Below are 21,931 nucleotides of genomic sequence, written 5' to 3' on the forward strand. Positions count from 1 at the left end.
AACGTGCTTTGGTGGTGACAGTAACATTCAGACGGCACTCAGCGATTACCGTGACGTCATAGCACTGGCCAAGACCTGCCGCCGTCGCGGTGCCCTAGTGACAGTGGACTTCGACCACGCCTTTGATAGAGTGAGTCATGCCTTTCTAGAAAACGTACTGAGACGGATGGCCTTTCCCCACAGGTTTATATACATCGTCTTGCGGCTCCTCTGAGGTGCCACGTCGCAAGTGCTGGTCAATGGCCGTGTGGCAGGCCGTATTAATGTCATGTGATCGGTCCGTCAAGGCTGTCCGCTGTCGATGCCGCTCTTCACCATCGCCCTTGAGCTACTGTTACACAATTTGAGGAGCCGGCTGACAGGGATAACAATGAGGGGGAATGCTTTCATCTGCCGCGCCTATGTACATGACGTGGTGTTCTTGATTCTATCGGAGGATGAAGTGCGAGAGGCACTGACATGGATCAGCCAGTACGGGACTGCTGCGGGCAGTCGTGTGAACCTGACGAAATCTAGTGCTATGTCCGTCGGTAGAGGTCTTCAGCAGAGTGGCTCCCTTGCCATTAGTGGACAAGCTCAAATGTTTGGGGATCACCTTCACACGTGATATACAGCGCATTTTTTCCCTTTATTGAGTTTCGATTCCCCCCGAAGGGGGCGGGCTGGCAGCAGCTTAGTACGCTGCCTACAGCCTACAGAATTTGTTTTAAAAAAGTGAAGATAATAAAGAATAAAAGCAGGCGACAAAATCGATGACTTAAATGGTAAAATGGCGGAAAATTGTGGAACTTAAAACATAAAACAAAGGTTTGGTGATACACAGGAAGCAGACAGGTAAAACAATAGACAGACAATTAAAAAACACGGCGACAGTCTGGTTTCTGTTTGCAAGAGATATAAAAATCGCACCCAGCGACAGCATGATTTCTGTACGCAACACTTTGGAAAGATGCACATCATTAAACACTCACTTGAACACTGTACTAAGAAGTTGGCACAAATATGACACAACAGATGATGGGCAAGAAAAGGGGGGGAGGAGAGGAAAAACGAAGAGGGGGGGAGGGGGGACGAGGTCTCATACAGGGGGGGGGGGGAGGTCTGGGCAGACGTGAGAGGGAGTGGGGAAGGCAGAGGAGGGAAATGCAAAAGGACTCGAGGGGGAGAAGGAAGGCAGAGAGAGGGTAGGCAGGGGAAAAAACAAGATGGGAGGGGGGAAGAGGTAGTCTGGGGAAAGGACTCAGGAAAGGAGGGTGAGGGGAGGATCAGAGTTGATAGGAGGGATAAATGGAGGGAGAAAGGGTATCATCGAGGGAGGAGCAGTTGACAGAAGCCACCTTGGGAAAGGAGATAAAGGGTGTACAGATGGAGGGTAGGGGAGACACAACGCTGAAGGCGTGGAAGAGGGCAGGGATTGGAGAGGAGAGGAGCAACCAGGGGATGAGGGGGGACAAGGAGTTGTGAGTTGCAGAGTATGCGGATATGTTTGAGGAATTGGAGTAGATGGGAGAAAGGGATCAGGTCATAGAGGATCCGCGTGGGGGACAGGGAGGCGTATACGGAAGGCGAGGCGGAGAGAATGGCGCTCAAGGATCTGGAGGGACTTATAGAATAATTTGAGGGGTGGGGGGTGGATATCCTCCAAGTGGGACTGGCATAACAGAGCATGGGACGGATTAAGGATCTGTAGGTGTGGAGGATGGTAAAGGCGTTCAACTCCCAAGTCCAGCCAGAGCGGAGTTTGAGGAGCTGGAGACGGTTGTGGGCTTTGGATTGGATGGAGCGAGATGAGAAATCCAGGTGAGGCGACAGTCAATAGTGAGGCCAAGGTATGTGAGGGTGGAGGAGAGGCGGGCAGGACAGGCGCAGATGGTGAGGGAGAAATCAAGGAGCCAGAAGGAGCGAGTGGTACAACCTATGATGACTGCCTGGGTCTTGGAAGGATTTATGTTCAGGAGCCACTGGTTACACCATGCGGCAAAAGGGTCAAGGTGATTCTGGAGAAGGCGTTGGGACTGTTGGAGAGTAGAAGCAAGGACAAGGAATGCGGTGTCATCAGCATACTGCAGGAAGTGAACTGGAAGGGGTGGGGAAGGGGGGTTGGGACATATCTGCCATGTACAGGAGGTAGAGGAGAAGGGAGAAGACAAAACCCTGGGGCTCACCTGCAGAGGGGTAGAAGGTGTGGGAATTGGCGTTATGGATGGTAACGTAGGAGGGGGACGCGAGAGGAAGGAGGCAATCAGACGGACATAGTTGACAGGAAGGGCGTAGGTCTGGAGTTTAAACAGGAGACCAGGATGCCAGACACGGTCATAGGTGTTTTTGAGGTCGACGGAGACAAAAATGACGGAGCGATGGGAGTTAAGCTGGAGGGAGAGGAGATGAGTGAGGCGTAGGTTATCGGCAGTGCAGGAAGGTCGAAAGCCACATTGGGTGTTGGGGTGGAGGTGGTTTTGGTGATACAGCGCACGATCTCATTTAAATATAAATGCCTGCTTCAAGGTATCCGTGCGAACGTCCGAGGCAACCTCCTGAGAGCATTGGACATGTTACAAAGTGTGGGTTTTGTTAACACTCATTTAGTCTTACGACTCCCCATTTAGCACAGATTTACCGATGCCAAAGGCAATGGCACACAGACTTCAGGCTGCGTTCGGCTACTTTGTAAGCGAAGGCTTTATCCTCAGAGTCCACTACGACACGCTGACACTTCCTCCTCGAGATGGCGGCCTCGGACTTGTCAACGTCCAAGCGAGAGCAGCTGCCCTTCATGTCGTGGAGCCGCCAACGAACCGGATTATCGGGAAGCCTGATTGACGAACTGGCCCCTCCTTCTCGAGTCGCACCTGTTTGCAGTAGCCCATATTTCTTCCTCGCTCTCGCATGTCAGCACCTTTTTCATCGAATACAGTTATGTCCACGCCGACTTACCTAGTACCAGAAAACCTACTGCACGTGATGTTTACCGCCTAATGATGAGAAATCATACGAGGAATGTTTTGGAAAGCCGACATCCTACGACCGCATGGCCCGTGGTTTGGCGTTCTGTGCACCATATCCTCCTCAACACGAGCGCTCGCTTGACCTGGTATTGGGGTCGTTAATGGAAAATACTTGACACAACTTCATCTACATGCCATAAAAATTACAGGTCCTCGTTTCACACACATGATACGGACGAACGTCGCCTGATGTGTGGATCTTCTGCAGAGGTGTGGCAGCTGATTCAGAAGATGCTTGCTTCTACGTACGGCTCCCCATCCCCGTACACGGCAATCTCTTCTGTTCCCAGATGAGACATCCTTCCCACGTAAGAAGACCGACGCTGTGATCTGGATAAAAGACCTCTCGATCTCTTATTTGTTCCACGAAGGTGATAAAGAGTGTTCTTGAGTTTTGGACTTTTCTGCAAGATCGCTTTACTTTCCTCGTGCACGATCCGCCATACCGCCAGTACTATGCCCACTTTTTGGGTAGTGCCTTCTTCGATCCCCCCTGCAGCGGGGGTGTTCCAGACATGAGGATCTCAGTGAGTTTGTGTAATACCAGGACTCGATCCAATATATCGGCAAATAAATTATTCTTCGTGAAGACATGCCTGGAACATGCATAACTGCCTTGGGATTCAGTGTGCATCGACCCACAAGTTGGCGGTACGCGGATGCCATTTTTTCTGTTCTGCCAGGAGGGCGTTTTCTTTAAATTCTATAATTCCTTTTTTATTTTGTTAGTTATTGATGGTAATTACACGTAACTGTTTATCGCCTGGAGGGAGTTCATATGTGATCTCAACAATTATTTAAAAATAGGTAAATAAATAAAAAATAAAAATAAGAAAAAGGTGAGGTGACTACTCGCGATAAGTGGGAAATCGGGGTTCGAGTCCCGGTCTTGCATGAATTTTCACTGCTGTCATTCCATTCTACAGCTGATGGTAATCCTTATTCACAACTGCGAATTCATTAGATGTGCCTCTCAGCAACTGTTCACTCGCTACTACCCGCGATAATAATATCTCAGACTCAGAGTTTGTTTATGCACGCCACAGCAGAATCATTGGTCAGCTTTCCAAATAAGTATAAACGTCCAACTTTCCAACTTCCATAACCACCCTGCCCCCCTATCAATATTAAGAATTTTGTGGGGTAATTCTTGCCTAACATGTTGCCAAATTTGTACATAACAAAATTGAGGAAAATAGCTTCAAATATTTTTAAAAAATGGTAGAAAACGTAAACATAAGCATAAGATTACATAAGATATGTACACAATGGGAAATTGATAAGCTGTACAACGTAGTCAAGTAAAAATAATACAAGTATAATCTTCTACATTTAAGCACTTATTTCCAACTGACATTGCTAGTACTTCACAGAATAACGAAATGTTATTTATAGTTCTGCAAGAGCGTAAAAAAAATGTGTCTCAGTTGTGTAGATACAAATGTTACAATTGCTAATGGCGCAAAAATAGAGAAAATAAGTATACTAGTATCACTACGTAGATAAGCATTCATATCTGCTTGACATTGGCGGTAGTTTATTTGACAAGGTAACAAAATATTATTTAAAGTTCTTCAAGAGAGCAAAAATCGCCTGACAGTAGAAAACCAGATAGAGAATCTCACGGTTTAGGTGCAGCACACTCAGGGACAACTCACACTATGTCAACTGACAAGCACAACGAAATGTAAATATCTTCTTTTGATGACACACAAGTTTGGGGTGTAAGCAGATTCAGGGACTAGTTACAGACATTATGTCCTTCGACAACCACACCAAAATGTTTTAGTGAGTCACTCTTTTTTATATTTTGATAAAGATACTGTTCAGGAACAGTTGTAACAGTATAAGGCACAAGTATACCTTGTGGAGTACCAAAGAATTAATGAAGATCAAAAGAGCGTTGATGCTGTATTCCTTTGTGAAAACAGGTTATCATAATTGACATCCAAATTGTCATATATGATACCATAACAGAAACGAATCATAGTGAATAAATGAATAATAGTAAGTTATATACTTGAATATCAAAGTCAACATTGTGTGAATAAGAAGATAACCTTTGTGCTCAGCAAATGACTCAAAATGTGTAGGACCACAGATAATTACGTAAGCGTGACACGTTTTTTGAAGTACAGTTGTAGATATGAAGTTTAGGTCAGCCGCATAGTGGTAAACCCGTTCTATGTAAATTCATTTTCTCATGGTACAGTACACAACGCACCATAAAGTGCATGTTTTGGTCCAGAACAGGGACAACATTTAACAAGGAAGTGTACAGTTAGCACAAGTTGTTGTGTGGCTGTAGCATAAGAATATCTGATTTTCAGCCCGGAAGTAAATTAGTGAACTAATACATCTGTTAGAAATGGTGCAAAACATGGAAAAGCACGAAAACTCCCACTTGCACAAAAATGCGAAATGGAGAGTTGTGAAAGTTTACAAATTATTTCGTTATTGCCCTAAACTGCAATGAATTATGTACAAACCAACAAAATTCCATTAAAACAATTCTCTAGATAAGTTAAGTACCTCTTTATTATTATTATTATTATTATTATTATTATTACCGTTGTTATTATTATTGGCAGTCGCTGTAGTTGTATAAACTTGTTGATAAGCGTAACTGTTATACAGCGGATAATATTAATTTCATACTCTCAAATTTATCTGAATGTAAAAATTTGTGAACACCAGAATGTATACTCACGAGCTGTCACTGTTCCTGATCATTACTCGGCTGATACATTCACGTACGAACTCTTATCTCCAAGTAGATAAAAAGAAAATGTATCATCTGCAAGAGCACGCGTTTCACACAAGTCAAAGTTTCGTGTTTTGTGATTTGAATGTATATAGCACCTATGACTGGTATCTCAGAGCGTAATTCGTGTGCTTTCCATAATCGTTAGCTCCTAACGCCATTACAGATCTCGTCAGTAGCAACAAAACGTCAGTAGCACTGTCCTCTCAGAAATCCTTTCATGACAAAATGCATCTCTTTTGAAAATATCACTGTGACTCTACCTTCGAATAAAGTGTGCACAAACAGAACCTCAATGTGTCCAGTACAGGTATGGGTTACTTCGTTTAAAGAGTGTAAATTTCTTACCTTGTCTTGTTCCATAAATAGCTGCAAAAAAAAAAAAAATCTTTCTCACTAAATCGTATATAACGCCTCGTCTAATTTCCTCAGAACTAAACATTTCATTAATCTTCAGCATAATATCCTAAGAATCATAATCCTCTTCACATAATATACTACAATGGCACAATAATGTACCATAGTTGCACCATAATAAACTATAAAAACTTCCTAAAGCAGAAGTCCCCATCATATTCCAGAAAATCAGATAGGTGTAAATCTACATCTACATCTATATTTATACTCTGCTAGCCACCCAACGGTGTGTGGCGGAGGGCACTTTACGTACCACTGTCATCACCTCCCTTTTCTCTTCCAGTCGCGTATGGTTCGCGGGAAGAACGACTGTCTGAAAGCCTCCGTGCGCGCTCTGATCTCTCTAATTTTACATTCGTGATCTCCTCGGGAGGTATAAGTAGGGGGAAGCAATATATTCGGTACCTCATCCAGAAACGCACCCTTTCGAAACCTGGCGAGCAAGCTACACCTCGATGGAGAGCGCCTCTCTTGCAGAGTCTGCCACTTGAGTTTGCTAAACATCTCCGTAACGCTATCACGCTTACCAAATAACCCTGCGACGAAACGCGCCGCACTTCTTTGGATCTTCTCTATGTCCTTCGTCAACCCGATCTGGTACGGATCCCACACTGATGAGTAATACTCAAGTATAGGTCCAACGAGTGTTTTGTAATCCCAATTTCTGTGTTGACGACAGCAATACAATTTTCGAAGTTTACCTAATTCTTTCATAACGCGCTTTGATGGATACAAAATGGCATAAAACGTGATATAAATGCTAGTTAAATTCTTCTACGTCTCAAGGTTTTTAGCCATGTATTAGAACCGAATTGTGGGCTATTATGAGAAATTACTTTGTCAACGTAGGTAGTAATTTAGTGGGGGCGTCAGCATAATTTTGATATCAAATTGATATGCAAATTAATTAAATTGATCAATTAATCACCCCCGCCCTCGCTCACCCCCGCCCCCGACCATGACCACCCCCGCCCCAGATGACGTCACATGTTTTTCTTAGCTGCACATGTGCCCAAGGTCCCTCCTCCCCTCCCCACCTCCCTCCCCCAACCTACCCTATTGGCGGCAATTTCGAATTTTGCCGTGAATTTTGAATTTCGGTGGGAATTTCGAATTTTGGCGGGAATTTCTTTGTCCCAGGGTTGCGCTGACATCCCCCCCCTATCACCCCCACCCCATCTGGGAATACACGGGAAATTAAAACTGGCAGTACCCTTTCGGCTACTCGAACCCTTGTCCTCCTGGGTAGAAAGCCCAATTGTACCCCCCCTAACACAATTAAGCACCAAAGGTGCTTGGAATTAACAGGAAATTAAATATGGCTGTGCCCTTTCCAGGACTAGACCCTGATTCTACTGGATGGAAAGCCCAAGTGCCCTCCCCCCCTCACATATGGAAACTGTCCAGATGTGGGAGAGGAAGGATAGGTTAGTGTGCTTTACTTATTTTGGTCGGGAAACTGACGCAAATATCGAGCCTAGTTACATAATTAATCACAAAGATCGGGCCTAATTATCATATGCATAGTGCTACGCAAGGATGGCATAAAATCGCAATACAACTCAAAAACTGACGGTACTATACAACTGGTGTTACCCTGCTGAAAAAAAAATCGCAATACCACTCGAAACTAGCGACAAACACACTCAAACTCTACTCTACACTTACAAAAAGTGGTTCAAATGGCTCTGAGCACTATGGGACCCAACTTCTGAGGTCATCAGTCCCCTAGAACTTAGAACTACTTAAACGTAACTAACCTAAGGACATCGCACACATCCATGCCCGAGGCAGGATTCGAAACTGCGACTGTAGCGGTCGCGCGGCTCCAGACTGAAGTGCCTAGAACCGCTCGGCCACTTTGGCCGGCGTACACTACGACAAGGCCCCTTTTACTAGTGCGATGCTATATCATACTAGCATTTACGAAACAAATCGTGAGAGCCTGTCTCACCCTGTGTAGGTGCGAGATTCATTAAAAGATATCACCAAAACTAAGAGAAAAAGAAACGGCTATCAGGAATCATTCCACAGTGCTCTAGCCATCTCTTCCACCCGCCAGGCGGCACTTCATTGATATCAATTTCATAGGCTAATTAATTATATTGACCATGAGAGTCAGTTTGCATAGCGAATAATTGTGTTTTTTTTTTCAGCAGTCGGATTATACTCGTCAGGTAGGACAACTGGGAATCCATGGAGGGAACACGGTGTTCCTTTCAAGGAAGTCTATTGAGTAATGACATTTGAAGCTGACCACATAGTGATTCTACAGCCCACAACATACATTTCGCATTAGAATTGCGCTATTAAAATACAATCATAACTCCTATGTTACTGTCACCCTGCATAAAAAGCAGTCACGAGTCTACAGGCACACACACGAGTGGCTGATAGGGTTACGCCTTCAGGTAGAAACCCTGTCTGCGATTTGGAATCAGGTTCGAAAGTTGTATCTTGTAGAGATGTCTTTTAATCCAGAATGAGATTTTCACTCTGCAGCGGAGTGTGCGCTGATATGAAACTTCCTGGCAGATTAAAACTGTGTGCCCGACCGAGACTCGAACTCGGGACCTTTGACCTTCGCGGGCAAGTGCTCTACCAACTTAGCTACCGAAGCACGACTCAGGCCCGCTACTCACAGCTTTACTTCTGCCAGTATCCGTCTCCTACCTTCCAAACTTTACAGAAGCTCTTCTGCGAAACATGCAGAACTAGCACTCCTGAAAGAAAGGATACTGTGGAGACATGGCTTAGCCACAGCCTGGGGGATGTTTCCAGAATGAGATTTTCACTCTGCAGCGGAGTGTGCGCTGATATGAAACTTCCTGGCAGATTAAAACTGTGTGCCCGACCGAGACTCGAACTCGGGACCTTTGCCTTTCGCGGGCAAGTGCTCTACCAACTGAGCTACCGAAGCACGACTCACGGCCGGTACTCACAGCTTTCTTTCAGAAGTGCTAGTTCTGCATGTTTCGCAGAAGAGCTTCTGTAAAGTTTGGAAGGTAGGAGACGGATACTGGCTGAAGTAAAGCTGTGAGTACTTGCCGGCACGGTAGCTCAGCGTGTTCGGTCAGAGGGTTAGCTGCCCTCTGTAATAAAAAAAACTGAGTGAGTGGATCATTAACGAACTTCAATGGGTGTCAGGTGACGTCCGCCACGAACAGTTGAAACGAACAATAACGAACAAAATGAGATTAAAAAAAAAAAAGTTGGTAGAGCACTTGCCCGCGAAAGGCAAAGGTCCCGAGTTCGAGTCTCGGTCGGGCACACAGTTTTAATCTGCCAGGAAACGTCTTTTAATGGTTACAGCTGCTGGTGATTCATATTCGTGCCCCTCTCGTACCTCGAAACGAGTGGTACCCCCCTTTTTTTCCGGACCTATCTGCTAAGGATTCCATACACCAAGAACTTAAGCACTGTTACCGGACAGTCCCTCTACATCTTCTAACTGCTCCTAAGTCTCTGCCCCGCCCTCCCTGCAGCTTAGTCCACGTGATCGTCCCAATTTAAGTCTGACCTGTACGGAAGTCGGAGAGCGCTATATCTAAGACCTTCTGAATTCTGTGGGGAAACAGGACGAGCTGAGTTAATGCGACAGAAACCAATTTTCACCACTCGGTGGAAATGGGAACATGGTGTCACAGCTCCGCAAACCGTGTACAATGTGTAGGGCCAGCGCCAAACGAAACTTTCCCCTGCAACACAGGGTAGTAGAAGATATAGTACGAGCAGTTACAGTGGCGTTTCTTGTTGGGAAAATAAGGAAGGCTATACATCATACATGGCATGGAGAAAGGACGAAGATTTTGTGACACATGTCCAAACTACATACAGGTAGTCCGAAGGAGATCTGTATCTCTCAGGGTGGGTGATGGTGTGGATAGATGTTTGCTTATTACACATTACGACCCTCTTCAACTGTCGGCGGTCTCTGTCAGTCAGCAGACGAGATCTGCCTGTACGCTTTATGCCGTACGTGTCCCTCCACGTTTCCACTTCACTGTCACTACGGAAACAGGGGACCTAGGGATGTTTAGGAGTGTGGAAATCTGGCTTACAGACGTATGACACAAGTGACCCTAGTACCTGACCACGTTCGAAGTCCGTGAATTCCGCGGAGCGCCCCAGTCTGCTCGATCACGATATCTAATGACTACTGAGGCCGCTGATATGGAGTACCTGGCAGTAGGGGGCAGCACAATGCACTTAATATGAAACACGCATGTTTTTGGGAATGTCCATGTGTGTGTGTGTTTGTGTGTATATGTTCCACATGCCATCCTAAACCGCTGGTTCGATTTGTGGGGGTGGGGGATGAAAAAGAAGTGTAGCCTGCGACACAGGAGAGCTTTCTACTCTTCCGCTATTCGTACAGCAAAAGTGCCGCAACATGTTATGATCTGTTACTTCTTTACTACTATCCGTGTTCACGACACTTTTACAGACAATGTGCACATACTCGTGTACCACGAAATGTACGTGCGAAGTTATATCGTTGTACGATATATGGTTCAGGAGACATGTCACAAACATTAAGCACAAGGCATAAACTCTGCGTGGTAAGGGCCTAGGTGCGCAGCCATAAATAAATACACTCCTGGAAATGGAAAGAAGAACACATTGACACCGGTGTGTCAGACCCAGCATACTTGCTCCGGACACTGCGAGAGGGCTGTACAAGCAATGATCACACGCACGGCACAGTGGACACACCAGGAACCGCGGTGTTGGCCGTCGAATGGCGCTAGCTGCACAGCATTTGTGCACCGCCGCCGTCAGTGTCAGCCAGTTTGCCGTGGCATACGGAGCTCCATCGCAGTCTTTAACACTGGTAGCATGCCGCGACAGCGTGGACGTGAACCGTATGTGCAGTTGACGGACTTCGAGCGAGGGCGTATAGTGGGCATGCGGGAGGCTGGGTGGACGTACCGCCGAATTGCTCAACACGTGGGGCGTGAGGTCTCCACAGTACATCGATGTTGTCGCCAGTGGTCGGCGGAAGGTGCACGTGCCCGTCGACCTGGGACCGGACCGCAGCGACGCACGGATGCACGCCAAGACCGTAGGATCCTACGCAGTGCCGTAGGGGACCGCACCGCCACTTCCCAGCAAATTAGGGACACTGTTGCTCCTGGGGTATCGGCGAGGACCATTCGCAACCGTCTCCATGAAGCTGGGCTACGGTCCCTCACACCATTAGGCCGTCTTCCGCTCACGCCCCAACATCGTGCAGCCCGCCTCCAGTGGTGTCGCGACAGGCGTGAATGGAGGGACGAATGGAGACGTGTCGTCTTCAGCGATGAGAGTCGCTTCTGCCTTGGTGCCAATGATGGTCGTATGCGTGTTTGGCGCCGTGCAGGTGAGCGCCACAATCAGGACTGCATACGACCGAGGCACACAGGGCCAACAGCCGGCATCATGGTGTGGGGAGCGATCTCCTACACTGGCCGTACACCTCTGGTGATCGTCGAGGGGACACTGAATAGTGCACGGTACATCCAAACCGTCATCGAACCCATCGTTCTGCCATTCCTAGACCGGCAAGGGAACTTGCTGTTACAACAGGACAGGGAACGTCCGCATGTATCTTGTGCCACCCAACGTGCTCTAGTAGGTGTAAGTCAACTACCCTGGCCAGCAAGATCTCTGGATCTGTCCCCCATTGAGCATGTTTGGGACTGGATGAAGCGTCGTCTCACGCGGTCTGCACGTCCAGCACGAACGCTGGTCCAACTGAGGCGCCAGGTGGAAATGGCATGGCAAGCCGTTCCACAGGACTACATCCAGCATCTCTACGATCGTCTCCATGGGAGAATAGCAGCCTGCATTGCTGCGAAAGGTGGATATACACTGTACTAGTGCCGACATTGTGCATGCTCTGTTTCCTGTGTCTATGTGCCTGTGGTTCTGTCAGTGTGATCATGTGATGTATCTGAGCCCAGGAATGTGTCAATAAAGTTTCCCCTTCCTGGGACAATGAATTCACGGTGTTCTTATTTCAATTTCCAGGAGTGTATAACTGGGCAATGCCACGTTTCTCCGCTAGTAACATATATAACACATAGAGTGATCAGCCAGAACATTCTGACCACCGACCTGCTATCGATACAGACCCGTCTAGGCGACAGCAGAGTCGCCTGGCGAGGAATGACTGCTAGTCACACACGTACGGTGCATGTAATGTCAGTGGGCGCGCTGTCCGTGTGTAGAGCGGGGAAGGTGCTCTGTCTATCTGCGCTCGACCCATCGGAGGTTGTCATGGCCTGGAGGTTCGGCACGAGCATTTCAGAAACTGGACAACTTGTCGGGTGTTCGAGGAGTGCTGTCGTGGCGTCTTCAACATGTAGCGAAAACAAGGTGAAACCACACCTCATGACAGATGTCGGACATCGTAGACCGGGCAGACTGGTAAAACAGGACAAACGGCGAACGGTGGCGGAACTGACATCAATCTTTATTGCTGGGCAGAGTACAGGTGTGTCTGAACACACAGTGCACCAAACACTCCTAACGATGGATCTCCGCACCCGACGACCCCAAGCATGTGCTACTGTTAACACCACAACATCGCCAACTACGAATGAAACAGGCACGTGACCTTCGGCACTGGACGTCGGCCCAGTAGCAGTGCGTTGTATGAATCCCAATATCTTCTTCATCATCCCGATGGGATGGCACTAATCCGACGTCTTCCACGGGAACAGCTCCTTGACACCTGTACTGCAGGACGGAGATAAGCTGGCAGTGACTCCATTATGCTCTGGGGAATGTTTACATGGGCATCCATGGGTGCAGTGGAGCTCGTGCAAGGCACCATGATGGCCAAATAGTATCGTACAGTGGTTGCAGACCACGTACATCCCTACACGACGATCATGTTTGCTTACAGGAGTGGCATTTTTGACCAAGATAATGCGCCATGTCACAAAGCTAGGGCTGTTCAAAAATGTTCAAATGTGTGTGAAATCTTATAGGACTTAACTACTAAGGTCATCAGTCCCTAAGCTTACACACTACTTAACCTAAATTATCCTAAGGACAAACACACACACCCGTGCCCGAGGGAGGACTCGAAACTCCGCTGGCACCAGCCGCACAGTGCTGGGAGTGTGATGGAGTGGTTCGAGGAACACAGGGCGAGTTCAAATTGATGTGTTGGCCTCCCAAAGTCACCGGATTTCAACTCGATTGAAAACATGTGGAACGTGTCGTCAGAGCTAGAGATGGGTAGTTCGCGAACGAACGGGTGCAAAGGAACGGTTCACCAAGATGAACGAAAGGACCGACGAACGAATTCCAAGGAACGATCGGTTCACAGTTCACTTCGGTCGCGGCGGTCTACTTATAGTTCCCAGGAACGAGGAACGATCGGTTCATAGTTCACTAGTTCACTTCGGTCCCGGCGGTCACTTCGGCAGTTCTCGTTCCAGCCTCGGTCGCGTGCTCGGCTCAGTCTCGGTCTCCCTCGGCCGCTCTCGTCGTTTTTCGCATGACCACCTGTCTCAGTTCGACTGCCGACTGTTCCTAGTTAGATCAGTATCTAGTTGTTCATTTCGTTCACTCCGCTCTCCTATGTTACACGTGTTCGAAACTGTTCTTGCACTTGGTTCTGACTATTCAGCGTCCACGACCGCTAATCAAAATACATAAAAATTACGTTGTATAAAAATACATAAAAATTACGTTGTATGTAATAGGTACGTCTTTTCAGGTAACAAACGGGCATGTCAACTCACTTCATTATATCGATGAACAGCAGAAGACATACTTATAACAAGGCAAGATTTTTTTTTTGTTATTCATATATTTTTTGGTTTCATCGACTTGATTTAGCAGCTAACTTTCAATAATTTGCTTAATTTTTAGTGTAAGAAAATTCAAACAAAACGATTTTCGTGTATCTTTCATATACAAAACACTACATTTTGGAAGGCTCTAATTATTTTTAAGTTTCATTGTTTCCAATTTGCATTACCTGCTAGGTTGGTTTTTTTGGAGAAAAAAAAGTGGGTTGTGGGTCTTTTTGGCTCAGTAGGAAAAGCAGTGCCTCTCCATTTGAGAAGACATAGGTTGCCATAAAATCGTATTTACTTATTATCTCAAAAACATTTGTTCAAAAGGAGCTTTCAAACCAGAATCTTTGTTACTGCGAACATAATTATTATTATTATTGCTGCATTAACTTAAATAATGCAACATAAAAACCTAATTTTTACTAAGCGTTTGACGCAAGTATGAGAGAACCACATTTTATTTTGTGCTTCCATAAAGTCTCTACTTCGCCTACGAACTCAGAGACAACGTGAAGTATATATAGGGTGTAAACGATTATTGTTTACAACGTAGCATAGCTATGTAGTGGAAGTCGAAACGAAGAATTTAATGACTTGTGGTCTATTATGTTGGGAAACAGCCACCAACAGGTTTACAAGACTACATGAGCTATAACCCATGCACGTCGCGTGAGATTTTCATGTTCTCTTCTCCAGCTCTCTACACATCGATTGTTCCGCAATTGTTGCTTGGATTAGCTTGTTATTTCTTCACTGCCTAATTATTACATGTTTGTCTGTTTGTTGTATCTGCTCGTAACGGGCAACACATCGTCTGTAATTGGCGAGCAGTCTGTACTCGGGGTCGGTTCTGTGTGCGCCACCCTATATTATTTCCTTGCGATCAGCCACACAAGGCTACAGTTGGCTAAACGAGAGGTTCTGCAGATTCACAGAAATTACTTCTAAGAGTGTGTAAGAATTCTGTAATGAATAAAAACTCTATACTCCAGGGGGGGAGGCAAGTGCCCCCTCTTGGTGCCCTCCATCCTTCAGTCACCTACACTACTAGTTTTCAGTTTTTCATAAGAACCATATACCAAGCACAAATGAACGGTGAACGAGTAAAAATGAACGGTTCCCTAAAAAGAACGATCAGCAGTGAACTAGTTCTCAAGAATGAACGAGTTTGCCCATCTCTAATCAGAGCTCGTTGCTAGCCACTCCCTGGAATTTACGGGAATTAGATGACTTGTGTGTGCAGATGTGGTACAGAATCCCTCCAACGATAGACGAACGCTTTACTGTATGCCACGACACGTCGACTCTGTTATACTGTCAGAGGTGTACATACCGGCTATCAGGAAATAGGGCCTACTTGCAAGAGAGAAACAACACCGGTGTATGTGCGTTACGCCTGCTGACCGATCATCACGTTTGTGCTTGCTTGCACCAGGCCTATTCTTATGATGGACGAAGTACAGTGGGCCATAGACGGAGGGCGCTGGAGAGTGCGGACTCGCGGAGGCACATTCGTGTTAGGTGTTAAGTCTACTGCTTCCCGAAGATGTGTGAGTGGCGTGCCGTGCAGTACGGTTGATACCGGGGGAAGGCTAATGGAAGACTTAAATCTGCTGGAACACTCCTGGGAAAGTGTAAAAGGAAATCGCACACAAGGCGCTAAAAGTCTGCCTGCGTAGCTGAGTGGCCATTCCGCTTCACGCTCCGAGGTTGTCCTGGTTCTGCCTCTTACCACAGCGCCGAGTGTCTTACTTGCTTCCGTTCAGTGTCGCCTGTGTCTTGTGGGCGTCACTTTGCTGCTCCTCGCCTAGTGTCTGCTGTTCGTGCAGCCCTTGCGGAGGCGGCGTTGTCTCGCGTCGTTACGTCCAGCGCACTTCCCGTGTGTACTGCACGTACAGCTACTGTCAGCTTCAGTTTTGACAAATCCACACGGCATATGCAACCCCGACATATATGACTGCTTGGTGGACAAGATCAAGGCTAGTACATATCAACTGCATACTGTGTACTTTGATTCGAAATTATATGTGTTTTTTTGTTAAATTTCTTGATCTGCTTCAGGTTGACAGGATGTTATTACATCACAGTACTCAAGTCCCCTTTTCTCATATTGATCGGTCCACTAGCATAGTTCTTTTAGGGAACGCAGAAGTGGTCTATACAAATATTGGGGTTTATAATCTTACACACGAGGCAGATGACTGTTTCCTGAGGTCCATCCTGCCCCCTTTTGCGGTATACGACATATCCGAAGGGTCTGCTCAGCACAGCCTACAGGTCTATGGTGGTGTTTGGTCGGTAGATGTGGCGATGAAGAGAGATATTGCCTGTCACTGGCAGGTACGTAATTGTCGGGTTCATATTACATACCCTCCTTTGTTTTCCGGCCAGAGTGGCCGAACGGTTCTAGGCGCTTCAGTCTGGAATCGCGCGACCGCTACGGTCGCAGGTTCGAATACTGCCTCGGGCATGGATGTGTGTGATGTCCTTAGGTTAGTTAGGTATAAGTAGTTCTAAGTTCTAGGGGACTGATGACCTCAGCAGTTGAGTCCCATAGTGCTCAAAGCCAATTGAACCTTTTACACCTGCTTTGTTTGCAAAAAGAGCAGTCACCTCTGTACCAACCGTCCGTGTCGTGTGCTGCTATTAAAAGCCGCTTACAAATGCGGATTTTTTCTGACAGGATTCCGCAGCTGAGGCAAACCTGGTTAATGAGGGTCAAAGTGGATCTTTGAGAGACAATGCTCGTGATTTTCTCCCGCTGTCCACTCGTACGGACACTGACACCGACACAACCACAGTGCCAACCCCATTTATTCAAACAAGCGACGCAAGAAGCAGGACGATGATAGAATTGAGGAGCCTTTTGTATTGGCTCGCCCTTCGGATAGCAATCCATTGGAGGATCCCCTTCTCCAGCCTGACTTTGTGGACGAGCAAGTCATGGATGCTACTGCACCAGATCATCTTGTTTCTGATAAGTCACCTGGCGATTCTCTCGTCATCCAAGCCGCCCCGCCTGCACCGCCTATTCCAGAACTCCACGTGTCTCCCCCACCTCTATCGCATGCCTTTCCTGTTGTCTCAGCTTCCCAAACTACTTCTACAGCTTCTGCCGCGGCCTCCGTATCACAACCTCTTGATGAGCATAACTTGATTGATCCCAAGGACAGGAGGACACCCATCGTTACTGCGGATGTTTCTCAGTCTGAAAGGGATTTTTTGCATCACCCAGCGACACACCCGTATCAGGTAGCGACAATTCCGAGGAGCTGCAGTAAATAACGTATCCAGCCTAAGAGAGTCACATTACGGGAGAAGAAACAGTTGGAAGGTGGGGGAAATGTTCACACTTCTTCTCCTTCCGTTTTGTCCGTTGATTCTGCCATGGATACTGGTACGTAGTTCCTTGCGAAGATGGTTTTGTGGTGTTCATTCCAGTTCAAGAGTCTATGCAAGCATATACTTCACTCCTTTTGAATATTAACAGGATTGGTTCTGAACTCCGACTCACCGCTTTGCGACAGTTTATACAGGGTGTTTGCGGAGGAAAGGTCAATATTTTAAACAGTGATAGTCCCTAAGAAATTCTGAACAAAAACATAGGTCCGCAAATGCTTCGTTAGGGAGGTATGGGTATCGAAAGGAACTTTAATTCTGCAAAACTGATGTGCACAACGTGAATGTATACGCAATACAACTGGACCGTAACGTGATTTTCTTGAAAACAATGCACGGGTACATGCCGTGTTTACGCTACGCAACCTACCACGTATTATGGTCATGTGACGTACGTAGTACAATCAGCCGTTGTTTACGCAGTGGTGCCGTGTAAGCCGCATTGTGTAACGTACCGGCGACAGGTCGGTTAGCTGTGTAGTGTATGGTGTTAACTGTGTTCCTACAAGCGCTGCTAACAATGCCACACGTCCACACTAATGAGGAATACGGAGATATCTATGGCTTCTGCGACGGTAGTGCTACCGCTGCAAAAGAAGAATACCACAGGCGCTTTCCGACTCGAAGATTACCTGATAGCTGGGTGTTTACCAAAGTGTTTATTACTTTGCGTGCAACAGGCTCTCTTCCAAGAAGACATTTTTCGTCTAAGCGTGCACTTCAACAAACTTTGCAAGAACAGGAAGAAATTATAGCAAGTGTTGAGCGAAGTCCCAGTACGAGCATACGAAGAATGGCCCTGCGTATGAATGTCCCACACACACGTGTATGGGAAACATTACACGCAGAAAACATGCATCCATTTCACATACAGCGTGTCCAAAATCTCCAAGTTGGCGACAATGCCCAAAAACTTCAATTATGTCACTGGGTAATTGAGAATACTCATTTGCTTCCGTACATGCTATTCACTGACGAAGCCCAGTTTTCACGACATGGAATAAACAACACACTCAATAATCATCTATGGTCACGGGAAAATAGACAGCTTCAGTGGATAGCAATTTCCAAGTTCGTTTTGCCGTTAATGTGTGGTGCGGCATGATTGGTAACCATTTGATAGGTCCATTTATTATCAATCAGCGATTTACGGGAGAGAGGTACCTGCATTTTTTCGAAAATTCATTTGTGGAACTACTGGAAGACGTTCCTTTAGCTAAGCGAACTGGAACAAGACGGTGCCCCTACACATGTTACCTTACGAGAGAGGGACCGTCTCAACCGCACCTACCCTTATCACTGGATCACTGGATTGCCCTTGGCAGTGCTATAAACTGGCCTCTAAGGTCACCTGACCTTACATCTTTAGATTTCTGTTTATGGGGTTGGATGAAATCAGAGGTGCACCAGGTGAAGGTAAATACACGAGATGAACTGCTTCGTCGCATCATGGACGCTGCTGGATTGACTAGGAACCAAGCACAGGCAACTGAACAAGCAACACAACATGTTATCGCAAGAGAGCAAAAGTGCAATGACGTTCATGGTGGGATATTTGAACCATTTCTGTGAACTGTACAACATCTGTACGATAAGTGATAAAGCCGTTTGTAAAAGCATGGTACGTCTTTTTCAACTGAATACATGTAACATCAATGTTGTAATGCATTATGTACCAAATGCAAAAGTAAATAAACATTATGTAAAAATGTGTAACATAACTGTACTTCTCTGTAACATTGCTTTCAAGAAAATCACGTTACGGTCCAGTTGTATTGCGTATACGTTCACGTCGCTCGCATCAATTTTGCAGAATTAAGGTTGCTTTCAATAGCCATACCTCCCTGACGAAGCATTTGCGGACCTATGTTCATATAACATTTTTTGTCCAGAAATACTTATACTATCACTGTGTAAAATATTGACCTTTCCACCCCGAAAACCCTGTATATGGCTCTGGTGCAGACGTTATTTTTTTGCAGAAAGTATTATTTGACCAGTTTTGACTTCCTGGGTTCTCGATGTAGTTTCCAAACTTCCTACGGGCTCCTTGTTTTATAGGAAAGAAATTCCATTACGAGATTTCGAAGTTCTCGATGGCAGTAGGGGTGTAGGCTGAATCTCTACTTCTGCTCTGCGCCCCTTCTGGCTCTGGTCGTTCTTTGGAAAGTTCGCGTTTCTACAAAGAGGAAGCCATTTATCTACTTCGTAAATCACGTACAAAGATTCTATTGGGTGGTGATTTTAATTGTGTCTCTGGCCAGTGAATCAGTCTCCTAATTTTTGTTTATAGTTTTTACGCTCCTTGCACCTAAGTGCCGCACATGTTTGTTGGTATCTTACACTTATCTGATACTACACTTATTTTACTGCCACCTCCAGCAATCGACTTTATCGCTTTTACCTTTCCGATTCGTTGTCTGGGCAGCTTTAGGACGTTAGTGTGATACCCGTCTGTTTTACGGACCGTTGTGCTGTAGCAGTCATTCAATTTCTAACATTCATGGTGGTGTCTGATCGTTCTATATCGTGTCTCCCTACCACTTTCGCGCAACGACGCTCTGGGCGTATTTTTTAGGGAATTGACTAGTTTGAACCTGGGACCTGTTGCTGGTAAGGAGACGCCAGACCACACATGACATGTCCAGTTCAGAAGAGTTCAGTGAGACTAGCGATGATATAACCAAATTCTTAATGATTTCAGCGTCAGCTCCACTGCACTCCCTGTAAAAGAATCTTAATACTAACTAAATTTAGTGGAAGGGGTTCAAGGCTTCCCTATTTTTAGTTAGCTGGTAAAATAACGTCGAAAAAGCAGTTAAGTTTACCATTGGAAATTTTATTCTACTCACAAAACATAGTTTATAAATTGCACTATTGATAAAAGGAAATGTTTTAATACAGGATGGTAAAAACCAACTGCGTTCAACAAAAAATGTGAACGAATATTCCCTGAATGGGTTTCCAAGTTCTACAATGGATCGAAGGATGACCTATGCCATATCACATCAATAATATAGGTTTAAATTAAGTTTCACAAAAGAGAAACTATCAAAATGGCCTACACTGACCCTCAATTATCTTTAATTACTTATCTAACTTGTCGTAAATTACAGTGGCTGATGTGGCTTCTCAATAACTATATAACAGAAAAATCATCGCGTTTCAGATTTTTTACTTCAAGTGGCAAATGTGAACACCGTGAGCTTTAGTTGACGATCGACACTAGTATTACGCAAAAAGGGAGTGTAACAGATGAGACTTCTGCAGTTCTGAGTGAAGCTTTATGCGCTGTTATGCGGCATCGCGTGCGTTCATTACCTTGTCCGTGTTCGCAGCAGCCATCCAGCTCGCCGTCTCGGAATTAACTTACCTCTCCCAACTTCTCCTTACTACCATTTACCGAAGTTGGTTTAAAAAAAAAAAACTATCTGGCTGTGTTTTCATCTGACCAATCAGGGTCTCAATGTTAACCTTAAGCTCTGCCTACAAAAATTCTGTCTATCCAATGAGAAACGTTATACTTTTCGTGGTGGGGCAATGTTTTTAAAGTTTGCAACGTAACAGAGACGCGAAAAAGTCTCACGCTAAAACTTGCAGCTGGTGTGGTCATTTTAGCGTTATCGTAAGATCTATACTGTTCTTCTGGAGGACTCTATCTTTTAACATGAGCTGGGAGGTGGTCCTAACGTAACAGAGACGCGAAAAAGTCTCACGCTAAAACTTGCGGTAGGTGCGACCCTTTTTGTGTTATCTTAAGATCTATACTGTTTTTCTGGAGGGCTCTAGCTTTTAACATGGGCTGGGGGTTGGTCCTTGACATAACAAAGACACGAATCAGTTTCACGCTGACACTTGCAGCTGGCGTTGTCCTAGTGGTTAACTGGCGACGTGGGTGTCCAGTCCGTCCCTTATCGAAGGGCCTTCTAGCTTAACACGGTTCTGCTCTCGGCTTCTGTTCTCGTTTCTCCCCTCGGAACTGCGTCTGTCTCACGGTGGGAAGGTATGACATGCATTTAGGCATTCTTGTGTTAGTCTGTGGTATTCCATTTGCTCACTCGTTACTCGTATTACTTTGGTTAATTTAATGTCACGATTTATTCAGACCTAAGTGACATACTACTGGATTTGCTTATCATGTCAGGGTTTTCATGGAAGGCGTTGGATTTTCCTGACACCATACAAATTATGTGTAGCAGCTGGTAAAAATGTATCGTCTTGCCTGCATGCTAAATATAGTCTGTGTACATTCAGTAAGTATGGGCCCGTTGCTTTCGTGCTATAGAACGGTACTGGTCCCATGTGGAATGGCGGACACTGCATGCCGAGCCACAAATTCGTAAATATCTATTGCAGTTTGGTGGCGTAACGGCAGCAGACGTCCTGCGGACCCAAGAACTTTATTAATCCATATTTTCGTCAACTTTACGATAAGGCTAGGCAAGCTCGTCTACATCTACATGACTACTCTGCAATTCACATTTAAGTGCTTGGCAGAGGGTTCATCGAACCACAATCATACTTTCTGTCTACTATTCCACTCCCGAACA

The sequence above is a fragment of the Schistocerca gregaria genome, chromosome 3, assembly GCF_023897955.1.
Source record: "Schistocerca gregaria isolate iqSchGreg1 chromosome 3, iqSchGreg1.2, whole genome shotgun sequence".
Taxonomy (NCBI): Eukaryota; Metazoa; Arthropoda; class Insecta; order Orthoptera; family Acrididae; genus Schistocerca; species Schistocerca gregaria.